The following is a 19119-nucleotide window of genomic DNA, read 5'->3' on the forward strand; positions in this document are numbered from 1 at the left end:
TATACAGACATTTAGTATAATACAGATATTACACAGATATCTGATATTCTACATAACGGTTTTACCAGTATACACAAAAAACGAACACAAAAACCAAAAGTCACTGTAGCCGTTGCTGGAAAAAGTGAACTAGGAACTGAACACTTTACTGAACATATTAATCTTGCGTTTTTGAGAGTGAAATCATGACAACGGGAATCGAGTCAGGCTATCGGGGTTTTAATCGGCCCCGTGGGCACTAATCTGCCTGTTTCGCCCCCAGTAACAAACAGCTGATTGTCTCGATCGATTGCCATGCAGGTTATATTGGTGAAAAGACCGTTTGTTCTATTCGGAGCAATATCCAACGTTGAAGAATTGCTTAAAATGTCTCAAACCTTGAAGGTACTATTTTTATAACCGCGAGACTTCTGCCATCATGTATCAGTTTAGCTACATTACGACGAACGACGATTTTTATCACGGGAAAGACTCTTACTTCTATGTGTTACTTAGATTTAAAAGATAAATTAGTTATCGATTAATCGACCAACTATGATAGACTCGAAAAAGAACAATCAAAACAAGCAATAAAACAAAACAATCTGACAGGTCGACAAATAATTAGGTATCAATGTATCGGTAACTTTTTTTCGCAGCGGTATACAGACTTATACAGACATTTTTATGGATTATACAGACTTGCCAAAAAAAAGTCTGGCATCTCTGACCCTACCCCAAGAGTTGCTTTTGCCGCTAGGTATTTATTGGGTGCTGCTATTCGACAAGATTTAGCATTGTTGCGGGTCGTGTAAAGGTTCGCCCCGGGTGTCACTGAGTTTCCGAGAAATAATGGTAACTAAAAAGGTATTTATAGTTTTTAGTTTCCTAAGAACAGATGAATTCTACAACTTAGTACTAAAGAACTTTAAGAAAATATCCAAACTTTTTGCATAAAAAGCAATGATACGAAATTGTAATAAAATACATTTTCTTTGGCTTGCCAACTCTTATAATATGATGGACATGCATAGCGGCAGTCTATTGGTAATTCTCTGGTAACTGTTTAGTTTAACTTCGAACTGTTTAAGTTCAAAGTATCTGTTACCCAACAAACAATTTTTAGTTCCACTAAAAATCCAAATCAACGGAATTGTTGCGCCAAAAAAGTATCCTGATTTATACAGGGGGTAGACAAAATATTTGAGATAAAAAAAATTCTCTCGAATTTTAAATGGCCAGAACTTTACGAAAAAAGGATCAATTTTGATAACCGGTTTCATTTCACTGGAAAACAGTATTATATTAGTATTACTTGGGAACTTGGTGTGACCAACCTACACCGAAAATGTTTCGGATTTCAAGAGTGTGTGTCAAAGAGTAAATTTTTGCAACGCATAGAACATTTTAGGCAACTAAATTGTCTATCTAAATTACCTTATTTAAAAAAATCTGAGATCACCGATATTTTCTAAAATCATTTTTTGTTTTTAAAATTATTTTTTTTTTTCAGAGTAGGATCTTACACTCATTTTTTTATATTTTTGAAGAAAAGTTCAGATAATTTTTACTAAGATATGTTGATTCATAAGAAAAAGGGTCAAATACAGTTAGATTTTCTTACGCGGGGGATACATGCCTCGTAAAAAACCAACATGGTTCAGAAATCCGCTTGCTAAACCGCTTTAATTCAAAAATTCGCATAAAAAACCACGTTAATTTGAAAATCTGCATAAATATCCTTTTAAAGAAAATCCGCGTGAAAATAAGCTGACCTTTTTAAATGTTAATCCAGATAAATTTTCAAACGCAAGTTTGCAAAGTTGCTTGGTTTATTAAGACCTACACACCCACAATGTTCGATTGAATTCTGCTAGAGTGCTGCAAGCTCCAAGAAAATTAGTACCCAACAGGGAAAAAACCGCCAAAATCAACACCCATACTTAATAAATTCATACCTCGATAATTCCTTGGCGAATTTTCAATCTTTGGCTACCAATAAACCCGAAATAAATCCTGATTTATTGACAACATATAAACCTAAGTGAAACAGAATGTCGGAAAAAGTTCTACGCGTTGCAAAAATGTACACTTTAGCACACACTCCGGAAATCCGAAACATTTCCAGTGACCCTTGGTCACGTCCAGTTCTCAAGTAATACTAGGAAACTAGGACAGTTTTCCAGTAAAATGAAACCTGTTTTGTCAGAATTGATTCATTTTGTCGTGAAGTTTTGGCCATTTAAAAATTGATAGAATTTTGCCTGCCTCAATTATTTCCCTTATTATACAACCTTCAAAACGAACTTCGGCTTGAAACTACTCCGTAGAAAAAACTCCCGGCGTAAAACCCGAAGACATTCCAAAACAAACTGTTTAACTCGTTCGGTTGTTCGAATTTTCATTCGCAGTATCGTAAGATTTGTCATTCAAGGCCTTAACACAATGGATACGTTGTGGTTGCGTTTGCGGCAATTTGACAGTTAGCCCATACATTTACTGTCACATTGACGGCAACGCAACGCAAACGTATTCATTCTATTTGGGCCATCTCTATCTCTGTTTTTAACAAATTTTTATAGCAAAATTGCATTTGTCGAATAACGTTTGCGGTAAAAAAAATGGAAAAAATTGCCGATTCTTCATGGGTTTACCTTTAATCGCACTGACGAAACTACTCATGCATCATCAATCATTAACCCATGAGCAAGCAAAAAAAAATTGACAGCTCTATCAGTCAAACTCTAACTGTGATGGCGAAAAAAGTGAAGCTACTCCGTTCAGAAGTGTGCGCGTTCAAAGAACGGTACCCCGCCGCGTCAAAAACGGACATCGTGCGGCACTTTGTGGACGCCGGGTATGCCGGTTCTGGCATCTACAACATCTTGACACTATTGGCCAATGATCAGAGCATCGAAAGAAAGCCCGGTTCCGGACGGCAAACGACCCTGAGCGACAAGAAGCTTCAAAGGATGCTGAAGAGGAAGACCGAGGGAAAAGTGGCTAAATCGTTGCGTGCACTTGGCCGGGAGGTTGGTGCATGCTCTAAAACAGTGTGGAGAACATGGACATACATGCAGGAAGCGGCAGTCCCGTCCAATGGTCTCGGAGCTGCAGGCAATGACGCAGCAACAGCGGTTGAATAAGATGGTCAAGTCGATTTTCCCGGTGAATCGCGACGCGGCAGTGGTATTGGACGACTAGACCTATCTCACCCTGGATGGCAACGACTAGCAGGGCTCTTCGTATTTTACCTCCCCCACAAGGGAAGCGAGCACCGAGGTTAAGTTTATTTCACAGACCAAGTTCCCCAAGAAGGTGCGGCTTTGGCTGACAATCATTGAGAAAGGGATGTCAAAGTTGCTCTTCTTTCGCTCCGGGCTGGCCATGAACGGGGAAATTTATAGTACGAAGTGCCTGACAGAAGTTGCGTCGTTCATCAAGAAATACCATAAGCGCGAAGACACGGTGTTCTGGCCAGATTTGACGTCGGCCAACTACTCGAAGCGATCGTTGGAGGAGATGGAGCGGCTGAATATCGATGTGGTACCGAAGTCGGCAAATCCGCCCTATGTCCCCCACCTGCTTCCCATCGAGAATTTCTGGACAAACATCAAGCGCAAGATCTATTCCAACAATTTTGTCGCGAAAACGGAGGAGGAATTAATAAAAAACGAAGAAAGAGCTTGAAAACACGGCTACACGCATGTTTTCGTCCGCCATGGCGAATGTTCCGGTTAACTGCCGGACGGCTGCACGCAAGGACGTAATATTTTTTTGTGAGGAAGCTAACATTATAACCTTCCATTGGAAATTTATCCAACTGAATTATCTGTCATAGTTTTTTTTTCATCACCATCTGAAATAGTTTTTTTTTTCATCACCATCTGAAAAATTTTTTTTTACCGCAAACGTTAGCTGTCAAATTATCGATACTTATCGATAATATCGATAAAAGCTCCGGAATTATCGATTGTTATCGATGTCTGTTTTGGGCGATATTTCCCATCACTAAAACTTACCGGTTGATTTGACATGACCAGGCATGCCAAATCTACAGAATAGTCAGTAAATCTTGGTTTTAGTGCGTATGTAAGCAACGGTCATACCGTGCGCCGGCATAGGTATTTTCTCCCTTCAATGCTTTTTGTAGTGGTTTTCTAAACTTATTTTAATTATTTTTAAATATTTCTGTGAAATAAATTATATATATATATATATATATATATATATATATATATATATATATATATATATATATATATATATATATATATATATATATATATATATATATATATATATATATATATATATATATATATATATATATATATATATATATATATATATATATATATATATATATATATATATATATATATATATATATATATATATATATATATATATATATATATATATATATATATATATATATATATATATATATATATATATATATATATAATTATTTTTTTTCACTGTTTTAATTTTCAAACAAATGTAGCTCGATAAAAAGCAACATCTAACAGTTACTCAGTAATTGAAAATGTAATGTTGTGTATAAGTTAGCATTTGGGAATAAATCTATTGTATTTTATTGAATATATTTATTCTCTTGGATTTAATCGATCCACCGATTCAAGCGACTAGCCTGGATCGATCTTTTATATTATTTTATACGAAATCTATCATTTATATTTTAATGTTTCCTCAACACATATGGATCTTCTGAAAATTGCGCAAAAACTTGTTGCTGCTCTTCAGTTCAAATCTTCTGGCATCCCTGATCATTGTTATGTCGCTGTCATGTCAGCATCCATCATTCAGTCTTCAGTTTTATTAATTTATTCCGCGGCTTTAGTCTCTAGTGTTATTGTGTTGCTTGTCTCTGTTTATCGGTTTTGATCGTTTTGATTGAGTGTTCACGAGTGAGGTAATTATAAATATGAAGTGAAACCAAGCAATTAACATTTTTCAATTAAAGCAAATTACTTCTGCGTGGTACAAACCGTCGAAGCTAGCGGTCACTGTGGTTCCGTAGAATTCAGGAAAGACAGCTACCTCAATTTAAGAATTTGGCTTTTATCATTTGCTAGAACATAACGGTAAGTAGGTACAACACTATGCTGTATCGTATTTTAATAATTTTACAATGCCATTTCTAGGAACTTCAATGAAATTTACACCAAAGGAAGATAGTGCATTTGACCGCGATGAGTAGGTGAGAAACTATAATTTTGCGTTGTATAAACAGGGATACCATCTGGCCGGAGGTGGAAATCAGGACATTTCATAGTTTCAAAACCCACCCTGGTAGAGACAGTTATAATAAAACCGGAGCGCTAGCCCCGCAATTATTTTGTATGCTAATAGTTGTCCGCGAAGTCTGTGCTTAATAAATAATAAGGTCAAGTTTGTACAGCGTAATGTTCGTACCAATACTTTGCCTTTTATTTGATTTACGCTTTTTTGATTTAACTGTTATAGATGTGAAGAGGCAGATAAATGAGTAGAATGCTTGTTGAGAGGCACACTGTCGCAGTGAAAAAATATGACATCGAGTGGTTCAATTCTGTTAAAACCGAGGGGCATTTCAAAGGCATGCGACACGCCTCGCGGGACAAATTTCTTAGCGGGAAGTGTTGTTGAAATGAGGGACCGTATAGTCACTTCATAATTAGATGTTTAACGATTTCAACACCTAGAAGATTCCTCTCGTCACTTCGCTGAGATTCAACAGAAGAAAAAATTCGTTTGCGTTGTGTCCCGAAATGGTTCACTTTGAAAACCAGGACAAATGCCAGAATATAAAAAATAAATCAGTACGCTCAAATAGGATCTCAGAATTGGGACATGCTCTGCTAAATCAGGACGGATGGTATCCCTATGTATAAATGTACATATATTATTGTTTTGAACGCTTCGTATCGTATTTGTGATCGAACGCAATTTGGTCGAATCAGTTGAATATATGATCATATGATGTTCACTTATACGAGAGTGTTGCATCGATTAGATCGTAAAAGGGATACTTGGTCAGCAATAATAAAAGTGAAAAAAATATCTTTTTTTAACACTTTTACTATTGCTTACGAAGGTTCATTTGTAACTCAAGTGTTTTATAGTAAATTATCAATTGTTTATTTTGTGTGGCTAATCAATCAACACTATTTTAATGTGAAATTATAATTGTTAGGATTTATTTGCTTTGGCGATTAGGGCTTGTTATTCGTAGGGATTTAAACCTACTTGTCAAGTAAAGAGAACTAATCTTACAACTAATTTAGTTGCTTACTAATTGACTATGATGAAAGCTTATCGTAGCAATTGGGGATTGCAGCGATTTTTATCGAATGTTGGGAATAATTTTATTTGACATAGCTTCTAACATTTCGATACCAGTAAGTCTGTAAATCGAGTGTACCAAACCAATGATGACGCTTTAAAATCTTTTTCAGAATTTAATTAAAATCTTTTTCAGAAGCGTTTTTTTCTTGTTGAACATCAACTCGATCAGGTTGGTATTGCATAAAGCATTGCTGGTCTGAAAATTTGTTTGTAAATCAAAAGTTTATTCTTCAAACAAAGTTTAGGGTTACTAGTAATTAGACGACATGAAAATCATATATATTTATTGCACTATGCCTGTATACTTTCAATTTACTGTTTGAAAATAAGTTTTATGATTAAACTATCTGTTTTTTTAGTTGCTGGAGGAGTGATTACTGATGATGCGGGAGGAGAGGATGGAAATATGTAGCTACAACAAAACGACAACACAGAAAAAGAAAGGTGTAAAAGATTGTGTATTAGGCCACTTTCTGCATAGTTTTAAGTTATATATATTGTTTATTCAAAAGCAAGCTTAATCTGTAATCTGTAAATCTGTATTAGGACATAAAAAAAGATTCAACATTATGTATTCCTACTGAACGTATGAAAATAGAATTATTTTGATTTAATAAAAGGCACTTTTTCATCACACATCAATAAATTTTTAATCGGTCTCGATTCTTTCCAATAGGGCGCTTAGTACTCAGTATTATTGCAAAAGAAAAATTGAATTTCGATATCTTTCGTGTTATAGATTCAAGCTTTATGCAATGCAATGACGCAACCGGTTACGGAACACCGGAACCAAGCTGAACGCGAAAGACGATTCTGATAGAAATTATTGTAGTGAATATTTAACTGGGTATGGAGCTAACAGCAAAGTCAGAAAAGGCTGTTAGACGCACCCAAATTTATGTTTCTTTAATTGATTTTTACTGATTATGCTTTGATATGAAATAATCCACCTTGTAACCAACCTGATAACCTGATTTCAAAATACCTAATCGTAACAAACTCGGTTGACTGACCGTTTGATTAATTTATTTATTTAAGTTGTGTGCTCGACGGAGAATCCGGGTGCCTTTTTAGGTATTTCATTTTTTTTTCACCTCAATATATAGTGCTAGAAATTGGTGACATCTTAGAACTCGTTGAAAGGCAACTTTGGATATTAGTTTTTAAACAGCAGCGGAGCGAGGGGGGGCTAGCATGAGGGACTTTTTTACTCCTTACGTGAATAGTGGGGTACCCGTGTACCCAGAAATTAATATTCTTGTAACGTTTGCAATTTTTATCCGATTTAAATAGTTATAGCACTAAAAAATTCAGCAACTTCAGTTTTCCCGTGGGTGTATTCCGAAACAGAGGAGCTCTATGAATTTTTGAACAGAATCTCACACTTATTGAAACTTATGAAATTACTTCAACAATCTATTTTCATGGTTTCGGGTGTTCTTGGTGATATACCTCCAACATGGTCCTTGTTTTGTTCACTGAATGATTACTCTAGAAGAGCCCCATAGGAAATTTGTTCCCGAAATGGCTTGCTAAAGTCAATTCATGAATTGGCTTTCATGATATGGCTATAATATCGTCAATTTTTTTTTGTTTGGAATAAAAAAAAACTTTAGGGGGAACACTGAAAATTTTGAAAGAAGATAAGCTGCCAATCTAAGGCAATCCATGAGACAGTTGCGATCAGCTGAAACCAGTTTGTTTTCATCTTTTGACATCTTCACGTTTGTACGAACGGTCGCAACTTGGATGCAATGCGAATCGAAAAGCGTGAAAAACAACAGTTGTCCGATTGGTTGCTCTAGTATTGCGTGGAGCAATACTTTACCCAACAATAGAATACCACTTTAGATTTACTTTCCAACGCTCAAAGGTCTCGTGTTCGGTTTGTTTTGGATTTGCAACTTGAAAAACAACAACAATAACAAACCAATGGAACGTCACCCGTGGATTGCCTTCTTTTAGTGGTTTGAGAACAACGTTTATGCTGCGTTAAACTAACTATACGACGCGTTGAGAATGATGTTCCATAAAACCGGTAGTCTAACGTTCGCGTCTATAAGAGCTAAAGAGTTGCTCCTTGAAAGACTTAAAATTCATATGTGCAGCATTTGAACAACACGTGCAGAATAACAGTTGCCAGGTTGCCGTTTGAAATGTTCAAATCGCTTTTATTAGGCGAGAACGCAACTGATGAGCGGAGAGCTTTAAAGCGCTTTAACGCAGCACATATTTATTAGTGTTGCTAATAATCTCTTGCAAACGTTTAAACAACTTCTGTTAAGCTGGAGTTCCACTATTGGAATAATATATGAATAAAGAATGCGGCAACGTTTGTACAACAAATAATTCAACGTGTTGTTTATTCAGCACCGGTTGCATCTACACTGCTCTTATTCCACATTTGCCATTATAAGGGCTTCCAAATTGTTCCTTGGGTAGTGGCTGAGGAAGTATTTCGAAGAATTTTTCTCAGCAACTGTTTCACCAAACTCTGCGACGGACTAGTTACTGGTTGTAAGGAGAAGCAACTGAAAAATGTTCGAGCTGATTTATTATTGAAAAAACAATTAATTTGCAAATTCAAGTTTTCTTGTTTGGCTCACATGAATGAGCGTTTTCAAATGCTGAACAAGCCACAATTTAACCTGAAGAGGAACATGCATTAGATAAGGCCCATATGTTAACCACTGCCTGATGAAGTATGTTGAAAACTTTTACAAAGTAACTGAACAATCGTTGTTGCTTTAGCTAGTTTGTTTCTGTGTTGTTATCAAATTTATTACTACACTATAAATTTGAACCAAAATGTTCAATGAACAAAATTTCAAAAATTATAAGAAAAGTGGAACGTTCCACAGAAGAGTAAAACAAAATCGTGAGAAATGGGAGGCCAAGCTTAAACAATCTTTCGCAGATGATGTGTTTGTTGGATGTCATATATCTGATTGTGGAAAAGTGAGTTTTTTATGAGAAATAAAACTAAATGCAACTGAACTGTTATATATTCTACCAGACAAATGAGGAGATGACTCGGCAAAACGATTCCTTGTCTCAAACACCTACATCTACGGCAGATCTGATGAGCAGCCTGATAGGCAGTCTATGGTATCAGAAAATGACGCATCTTCTGTTGATAGTCTATCCGATGGCAGTTCTGTTGACGAAACGGATGTAGATCATGTGCTAACACAACCCGTAACCAACCTTACAACTCGACAATCGGTTTACGAGAATGGGCTCTAAAGTACAATATAAGACATAAAGCCCTCAGGGAGCTTCTAATTTTTTTCAGTTCAGTACGGTGATTTAACTCTGCCAAACGATCCTAGAACTTTACTCGAAACGCCTAGAAACGCAAGCGTGTTTGTTTCGAATTTAGCCGGTGGGAAATATTGGCACCAAGGACTTGAGACGTGTCTACGAACACATTTTTGGGATCTCGCAGAAAACATATCAGTTCAACTCAACATTAAAATGGACGGCCTACCAATCTACAAAAGCTCGAGGTTCCAGTTTTGGCCAATATTGGGAAATATTTACGAAATGGAGCACACCTCACCAATGATCATAGGTATATACTACGGGAAAAGCAAGCCAACAGATGTCCAAGAATATCTAACACCTTTTGTGAATGAAATGATTCCACTTTTGGAATGTGGTATAAAAATTAATGAGTACACCATCAGTGTGCGTATACGATGCTTTATTTGCGATTCTCCAGCTCGTGCGTTTGCTAAAGGTATGATTTTCTTAAAAATCACAAACATTTTTGAAAAAATCCGATCCAACATTTTATTTCTTTTAATTCAATTTTGAGTAGGTGTTGTCAACTTCAATGGCACCGATGGCTGTTTAAAATGCACAACGGAATGCGAATATTCGTATGTAACACGAACTGTTGTATTTCCAAATATTCGTTGTCCGTTAAGGACAGATGATGGGTTTCAAAAAAAGAGTATGGTAAACACCACAGAGGGAAAGATTCTCCAATTCTGAAGTTATCAGGTGTCGATATGGTCCAAGATTTCATAGTTGCGGATCCTCTACATTTATTGAAACTTGGAGTCATGAAACGATGTCTTATCGGTTGGCGGGATCGCAGTCTCGGATTTGCTGGTAAACTATGTAGTCGAGACATAGATAAACTTACTGATGCACTAATAGCCATAGAATTACCATCGGACGTACACCGTAGAATGCGGGGTTTTGTGCGACACCACACATTGTGTCTTACTTTGTATGTTGCTTGGGGCAATGATTATCGGGTTTGACAAACGAACGATTATAGTATTAAATTTTGTTTTGGTTTTTGCACATCATTTGACTCCTACTGAAATAATTTAGGAGCTAATTTTTAGTGTTGCTTAATGGGTTTTGTTTCAAAACTAAAAATGGTTTCTTCCCGGAGATAGCCACAATATGTCTCGTACATGAACAGTAGGGGGCGAAAGAAATCGAGTTTTCGAATTTCGTTTAGAAGTAGGGCTCAAATGTTTCGTCTTCAAAAAAAGTTCCCATACTAAACTTCAGCTTAATCTGACTTCGGGAGCATGAAAGCATTATTTTGTGGCAAATGAAAAAAATGCACAGGTAGTCCATAAATTTGTAAATATCAAAAAATTCTGATGCCAAATGTCTTAAAAATTCAAGAAACATCGAGATCTGGTGTTATGCAAAAACAAAAAATGAAAAAATCGATCGGTTAAAGCGTTAAAGTTTCACTTTTTTTTTTGTTCACACAACATTTATTTGACACGGCACAATATTTTACGGAGCCGATAAAATCTAATGCCTTATGGTCTAAAATATCTTAAAAGCTAAAGGCAAATATTTTATCCTCGCTGCCGACTACGAGCTGAAACTAAATCTAATACTGAAACTACATGTTTTTTTATCCGAGATTCGTTTCGCTGTTTAATGGGCACCTTGATGCTCTTCAATAGCTATAAACATGTAGAATGTATGGCAAGTTTCGCTGAGCGAGGATATCACGAACTGGCACATAGAGCTGTATTCCTCGGGCCCTGAGGGTATCCAAAAGTAGAGATCTGGCGCCACGGAATTCAGCACACACGTGTTGAATGTCTTGATACCCCAATCCACAAACGCAATGATTACTGCTCGCCAGCCCAATACGCTGAAGATGTGCATCTAACCAAAGTTTCACTTTTCGACTGAACGAACTTCTAAATGCGACGAAGGACAATTTTTTTCCATACAAGTCTTTACCACCCTAATGAACGGTATCAGTAGTGAATGCATGTAGCGATTGTATATGAATACCGGGACAGAAACATGTCTGGACGAGCGCAATCGTGTTCAAATGAGATCTCAAAAATGTATATGGTCCTTTCTTGGTTCTTTTTCTCTGCTATTTTTTCTACCCGTAACGCAACGCAAACTACTCAAACTGAAGCTTTTTGTCCTCACGCAATGTGCCACAAAAAGCAGCACAAAGTGTTGTTCCGTTCACCCTCTCTTGAAATATTTCTCACTCGGTGATATCTTTCATAGTCATTTCGTTTTCGTTCTTTCTCTTTGTGCCTGTTGGCAGGGATGCCACATGTACAGATTAATCTGTATTTTACAAATTTCTGGCCGAAGTAACGATACAGAATCTGTATATACAGATATACAGATTTTTGTCGAGAGGCACAGATTTACAGATTTTTCGAAATTGACATTAATTTTTAAAAACAATCCAAATTTCATTTCATTAAATATTGAGCATATTGAACATATTTTCAACTCCTCACACGTTTTAAGCTAAAAATTTTGTTTATGTACCATAAAAACTTAAAAAATACAAAGTTCTTTATGTTTAAACAATACAGATTTTTTTTACAGATATTTTTGTTCCAGATACAGATGCTCAGATTTTTTCAAGGGAAAACACAGATTTAAATGTGGCAACCCTGCCTGTTGGTTGTCAAAATGTGTAGATACCGTTTGTAGCAAACGCATTATTTAGAACTTGACAATATAGTCATTCAGCAACTCATTTAATATTGTTCTTATAAAAGGAATTAGAATAGATTTAATAATCGCAATAGGTTCCCTTCATAGAGGAGATTGCTCCATTGATAATCCCCGACCGACCCTTCGTGCGGGTGCTAGATTAGAAGCAGGTATAGAATATCTAGATCCGTGCGAGTGCACTGATCGTAAGCGGTCTATTTTCTCAGTCTGTTAGGTTTAGCCAGCGTCAATGACTATGTGAATTATGGCCGGACAATGCTCAAAGAAAAGGGCGATAAGTCCTATTATCAGCCGGCGCGTCTGCGTACGCATTATCATCTTAAGTAGGGAAATAGGGAATGCAAATCCGGTGCTTTGTAAAACATTGTAACTACCTGAATGAATGTTGTCGTAGGCACGTGTAAAGAAAGCCGATAACGTTCGAAACCTTTTTCCCGTTCAGGTACCGGATTAGGGGAAGGCAAATTTGACCTGACTAGGCGAATGGAAATTCTGTCGCGTTCTTATTTGTTCCCTTAGGAAGATTCGGAGAATCTTCTCTCTCATTTTCTCTTCCATACGTAGGCATAGTTCGTAAGATTACAATTTGTAAATTTTTGTATATAAACCCGATTTGCTACCAAATAAAATCATACCACTAGCAAATACGAACTCGCACAGATCTTTCTTAATCCGAACGCTAGATTTCAGAGGTTGTCCCTTGTGTGTTTAAGCCTTTCGAATGCGAAAAGGACCTTTGCACACCGGTTAAGATAACCCGAGGAATCTAACCCTTTTAAAGAAAGACGTTCTCTTTGATAAACTCCTGAAGTCGACATTTGGTGGCTCCAGAGAGGAGCTAGTTGGTATCGGTCCTTTCTTTCAACCTTGCGACGATTCTTTCTACGGCGATCAACCTTGGAAGTCATCAGGACGATCAACCCTACGAAGCCACAAAAAAAATTATCAGAAAGCCGCTACCGCCCTCATTACTCAACGATGAGTTATTTTGTTAACAATCCTAACGGTAGTTGCCGCTTGTGCAAGGAGAAAGATTCTAAGGAAAACATGGTCGCATGTGATGAGTGCGATCGCAGATTTCATTTAAACTGTGGACACCTTAGAAGGCTACCATTACCTGAGGAACGATGGATTTGTGTTAAATGCACAAACATCGAAATGGGTCTTGCAATAATGCAATGTTTAAAGACCAGCGATACGATATCGCAAAGATTTAAAGACCATGGAGAAACTATGGCAAGAAAGATGTATTCAGTTTATCAAACGAAGACTGAATCATCACAGATTCGCTTTAGTGAAGAAGCAAATCATGTTCCAGCAGAGAACAGGCTAGCAGATCCGGAATGTTTGGATCAACTCACCCGGTACGAGGATGAGTTGGAATATAAAAACCTGCTCAATGACATCCGTAAGACTTCGAATCTAACGGGTTGCTCCAATGCACTAGACAAATTTGTGTCTAGTATAAAGGCCATGAATGAAATTCGCCTATTTAATAATCCTCAGCTGATGGAGGATATTATTGGAAAGTTTTCTTTCGGCATACAAATCTGTTGGACTAAGGAAAAGTCTCAAGTCAAAGACTTAGATGAATTAAACGACTGGCTGAAACCACATGTTGAAGCGCATGCAATGAGGCGGAGATCAAGACAACCGCCAGGAATTCATATGTGTGCCAGGAAAAGCGCACAAGATGAACAATCACTCAAAGACAAGGATACAACATCTGTTGTAATTTTCGGGAATCGCCAAAGAGTTGATCACCACGAATCTAATCCAAAGCCTTTAAAAGGAAATGAAGAAATATTCAAAGCAGTTAAAAGAATAAACATTTCTGAAGAATCAATAGAACCGCGAAAGGTTCTTGTTAATTCCCCAAAGATTGTGGAAAAGAAACCTGCACGAGCTAATGCCACTAAAGTATGTCCAGTAAAACAAGGCTATCAAGATTGCCAAAAATCAGAGATAAGCTCTCAAAAAGGAAAGCTCAAAAGTAAAAAGAAAGACCCTAAAATTCATCAAGTAAATGAACATAAGAACATAAAACTCTCATCGAATAATAATAAATTGTTGAGATGTCCTTCGGTTTTAAAACGAAGACCTGGTAACATTATTAAACCGAGAGTATCACCTGCAGATGCCATCAATTCCAAAAACGGAAGATATGCTCCAGGATCACCATGGAAAATTAGGCGCAACAAACCGATAGTAAGCTACAACTACGCTGAAAACAACTTAGACACTATAAAGCAGTGTGTGGCCAGAAATGATGTTTTGAATAACTACGTTACTCGGAAGCAACGATCAGTGGAATTGATAAAAGATCATTTGATATTGAATTTTCGTCGAAATTTTACAATTGTCATGAAGGACAATGTATTCTTTGATGCAGCAATGAAATTTTGGAGCTGCAATGGTTTTAAATGTCCTGAGGAATTTTCCTACGCAGAGAATGCAATAGTTAAACATCATAATGCGGATATAAAACTCGAGAATCATCTTTTGAGCGCGGCTGTCAAGAGCCTCTATGAAAATGGGTTCAATAGTAAAAGCAAATTCCTATCGAATAATATTGAAATGCTAGGATGTATCTCAAGCCCAAAATATTCGTCGGAAATTGCAGAATCACCTAACGACAAGGTGAAACAATTTGGAAAGTTTCCAGACATGCTTTGGAACACGATACGACGAATTGGCCAAAAGGATGAACATATTGGAATATTCAGCTGCAATAGAATATCAACAAGGAAAAAAATGATGCAGAATCCACTAAATTTAAAACATGTTCAACGCAGGATGAAGATGTTAGCAAGAACGTCATATCGCTAATAAATGTTAAAGTTGATGGAATTCAGGAAAACATCGAAGAAAGGCGCTGGATACAATGCAATGCAAGTTCAGTCGATGAAACTACGAAGAAGGTTATTGAAAAACTTACATGGCATAATAAATCGAGGATTCTCAAACTTGTTAAAACTCGTTGGAAAAAGGTTCAAGAGTTAACTTTTTTGAATCGAAGACGTATAAATTTGAAATCTTCGGCAAAAGAACGAAGTGAATGGAATAAATTGGTGGAACCGTTAAAGGTCAACGGTTGCTAATTTGAATGCTAAAGGAATACTTATGCAACCTTCCGTAAAGGTTGCAAATTTGGATGTTTTGAAGGAAAATAAAGAACAAACCCTAATACATCAAAAATTCATCAAGCTGTCAACAAACTTTGCAAGCGTTTCGTTTTTAAATTGGAGAAACGATGAGACATCAATAAAAATTAAAATCTTCAACATAGAAGTTATAGAAAAAATTATTGAGCGAAAAAAATGATTCTATCGCCGTAGTACATTAAGAAGAATTGAAAGCGACAACAAAAAGCTTCTCATCTGCGGAGAATTTGAAGTAAAATTGTCAGAAGTAACCGAAGTCTGCCTGTGAATTAAAGGCAGTGAAATTATAAGAAGATATCCACAAATATAAAAAGTGCTAGTGATTACACGTTGAAAGGTTGAACTGTATGAAGTTAAGCCAATACCTTCGATGATTATAAAACTAAAGCATTCTATAGATAAACTCGACCCATCGGAATTGCAACAACACGCTTTGAAGACAGTAAACGCTATTGAGGCCGAAATACGATTGAACGTTATTAGAACAGTATTTTGGTCAGCCTCTTAAACAGTTCTTCCGTGGGTAAAAATCTAAGAAGAAGAAGAAAGATATATTCGTAAGCTCAATCAACAGGAATTGCTACGAAACTTCCAACTTTAAATTATCTTCCGCACTTCATCGTTTTCAACAAAACAAGTTGCCACCGAAGCCAAGATAAGTTTTCGACGCAGCTGCAAAAGTAAATGGAGTATTTTTTTAACTCAATGTTGCTGCCCGGTCCAGATCAACTGACTTCATTATTTGGGACTCTTCTATGAATTCGAGAAGGAAAAATACCTGTATGTGGAGATGTTCCATCAAGTGAAAATACGCCGTTAAGACAAATGCGCAACGTTTCTTATGGCGCGACTGCAACAGTGGTAAAAAACCGGATATTTACGTCATGCAAGTCATGACTTTTGGCTCGACTTGTTCACCGTACTGCGCGCAAGCTGTAAAAAACCATAACGCAGAGAGATACTTGGAACAGTTTCCTGAAGCCGTAAATGCAATAATAAAACAACATTACGTCGACGATTACGTTGATAGTTTTTGGGATCCAAAAAAGGCAAAGGAGCTTGTACAAAAGGTAACCGAAATTCATCAGGAAGGAGGCTTCCATATTAGAAACTTCTCTTCGAATAATACTGAATTGCTGAGAAGTATACCTGTAACAAGACGGTTATGCGCTGATATAAAACCGTTCGAGGATAAGAAATCTCAAATTGAGAAGGTATTAGGTGTGTATTGGAACACCAGTAGAGACATGCTAAGTTACCGATTTAATCATAACGATAAAGGAGCAGGAATCTTCAATATTAACGAAATACCTACGAAGAAACAAGTATTATCCTTGCTTATGAGTATTTACGATCCACTGGGTCTAATTTCTCATTTAGTTGTGCATGGTAAGATACTAATGCAGGAACTACACAAATATTCCAAACAATGGGATATACTTGTTCCGGATGAGCTGTATGATCAATGGCTGAACTTCTTACGTAAACTCAAACAAGCGGAAGGCTTATCGATCCCGAGATGCATTCTAACAGAGCACGCTCCGATAGAGTTACATGTTTTCGTTGACACCTCTGAAAAGGCACTTGCAGCTTGTGTATATGCTAGAACTGAAACAAGCTTTGGAATCAATACGCAGTTAATAACAGCTAAAACAAGAGTTGTGCCGATTAAACCAGTATCTATTCCACGTTTGGAACTCCATGCGGCAGTCATGGGGACAAGGCTATTAGACGTCGTTCAAAAGGAGATACGTCTGGAAATAAAATCTGCAACATTATGGACAGATTCGAAAACAGTGCTAGCATGGATAACAAATACGAAAAGAAAATATACATCATACATTAACGTCCGAGTCGGCAAAATATTGGATACCACTGCCAAAGATCAATGGCGTTGGGTATAGTCTGAAAATAATACGGCAGATGAGGCTACTATAGAATATGTCGGAGAAATTAAATGGTATAATGAGCCAAAACACTTCGAATTACGGTTCGACGGTTGAACGTTACCCGGTAATCAACCTGTTACAGAAATAGAAGAAACCTTATTCAACGGCGAGTGTGACCTCGTAAATAAAAACGATTTCTCCGATTGGCGGAGACTACACTACCAAATTTATCATCAGATTATGGCAGAAGAGAATAAATTTCAAAGCCGCTCATCTGAGGTACATCGAAATACATTGTACAGGAAGGATCCTTCCCAATTAAGTTGAATCCGTTTTTTGACGAATTCGGCGTGATGCGATCAACATAGAGATGGCAGAAAAAACTGTCCACAACATTCAACTATTTGTCTCGATTGGGAAGCCTACGATACTGCCACTGAAAATAGCGATAGCAGCAATGTATATCTACGTTAGATACAGTCATGGCTAATCGTGAATTAAGGAGACCGCCAGAAGACGCTACACGGCTGCGAAACACACCACAGAAGATGAAGTGTAGTAATATGTTAGTAATTTATTTGAACCGTAAATGCAATATGTTTATTTTGAAAAGATGTATAATTTTGTAATAATGCGTAATAGTTTTTTGATAAATCTTAGTAGATTTATGGGGTCCAGAATGTAGCAAACGCATTATTTAGAACTTGACAATATAGTCATTCAGCAACTCATTTAATATTGTTCTTATAAAAGGAATTAGAATAGATTTAATAATCGCAATAGGTTCCCTTCATAGAGGAGATTGCTCCATTGATAATCCCCGACCGACCCTTCGTGCGGGTGCTAGATTAGAAGCAGGTATAGAATATCTAGATCCGTGCGAGTGCACTGATCGTAAGCGGTCTATTTTCTCAGTCTGTTAGGTTTAGCCAGCGTCAATGACTATGTGAATTATGGCCGGACAATGCTCAAAGAAAAGGGCGATAAGTCCTATTATCAGCCGGCGCGTCTGCGTACGCATTATCATCTTAAGTAGGGAAATAGGGAATGCAAATCCGGTGCTTTGTAAAACATTGTAACTACCTGAATGAATGTTGTCGTAGGCACGTGTAAAGAAAGCCGATAACGTTCGAAACCTTTTTCCCGTTCAGGTACCGGATTAGGGGAAGGCAAATTTGACCTGACTAGGCGAATGGAAATTCTGTCGCGTTCTTATTTGTTCCCTTAGGAAGATTCGGAGAATCTTCTCTCTCATTTTCTCTTCCATACGTAGGCATAGTTCGTAAGATTACAATTTGTAAATTTTTTTATATAAACCCGATTTGCTACCAAATAAAATCATACCACTAGCAAATACGAACTCGCACAGATCTTTCTTAATCCGAACGCTAGATTTCAGAGGTTGTCCCTTGTGTGTTTAAGCCTTTCGAATGCGAAAAGGACCTTTGCACACCGGTTAAGATAACCCGAGGAATCTAACCCTTTTAAAGAAAGACGTTCATTATTCTTAACTCCTGAAGTCGACACCGTTCTCGTTGTGTATTGACATAAAATTAACACACTGAGCGCAATGAGTATGCGAATGACAGCCCTGGCCGTCACTATATGCTCCTGTAAACTATACTTCAAGTATCTTACGATTGCACAGTTAATGTTTGAGAAGTATATCAAAGAATTCAAAAACATTTATGGCGAAGAGTATGTTACAAGTAACATCCACAATTTGGAGCACATAGTTGCCGACGTAAGAA

The 19119-nt window shown here is 37.0% G+C and overlaps 1 long non-coding RNA gene across 1 annotated transcript; it reads left to right on the plus strand.

Annotated features, from left to right (window-relative positions):
- Positions 1-4762: 4762 nt before the first annotated feature.
- LOC129730245 (uncharacterized) lies at positions 4763-6986 on the plus strand. Its single transcript, XR_008728813.1, has 4 exons — positions 4763-4918; positions 4970-5090; positions 5151-5206; positions 6693-6986. It is a non-coding gene; the product is annotated as an uncharacterized LOC129730245 (long non-coding RNA).
- The last annotated feature ends 12133 nt before the right edge of the window (positions 6987-19119 follow it).

Source organism: Wyeomyia smithii, chromosome 3, assembly GCF_029784165.1.
Source record: "Wyeomyia smithii strain HCP4-BCI-WySm-NY-G18 chromosome 3, ASM2978416v1, whole genome shotgun sequence".
Taxonomy (NCBI): Eukaryota; Metazoa; Arthropoda; class Insecta; order Diptera; family Culicidae; genus Wyeomyia; species Wyeomyia smithii.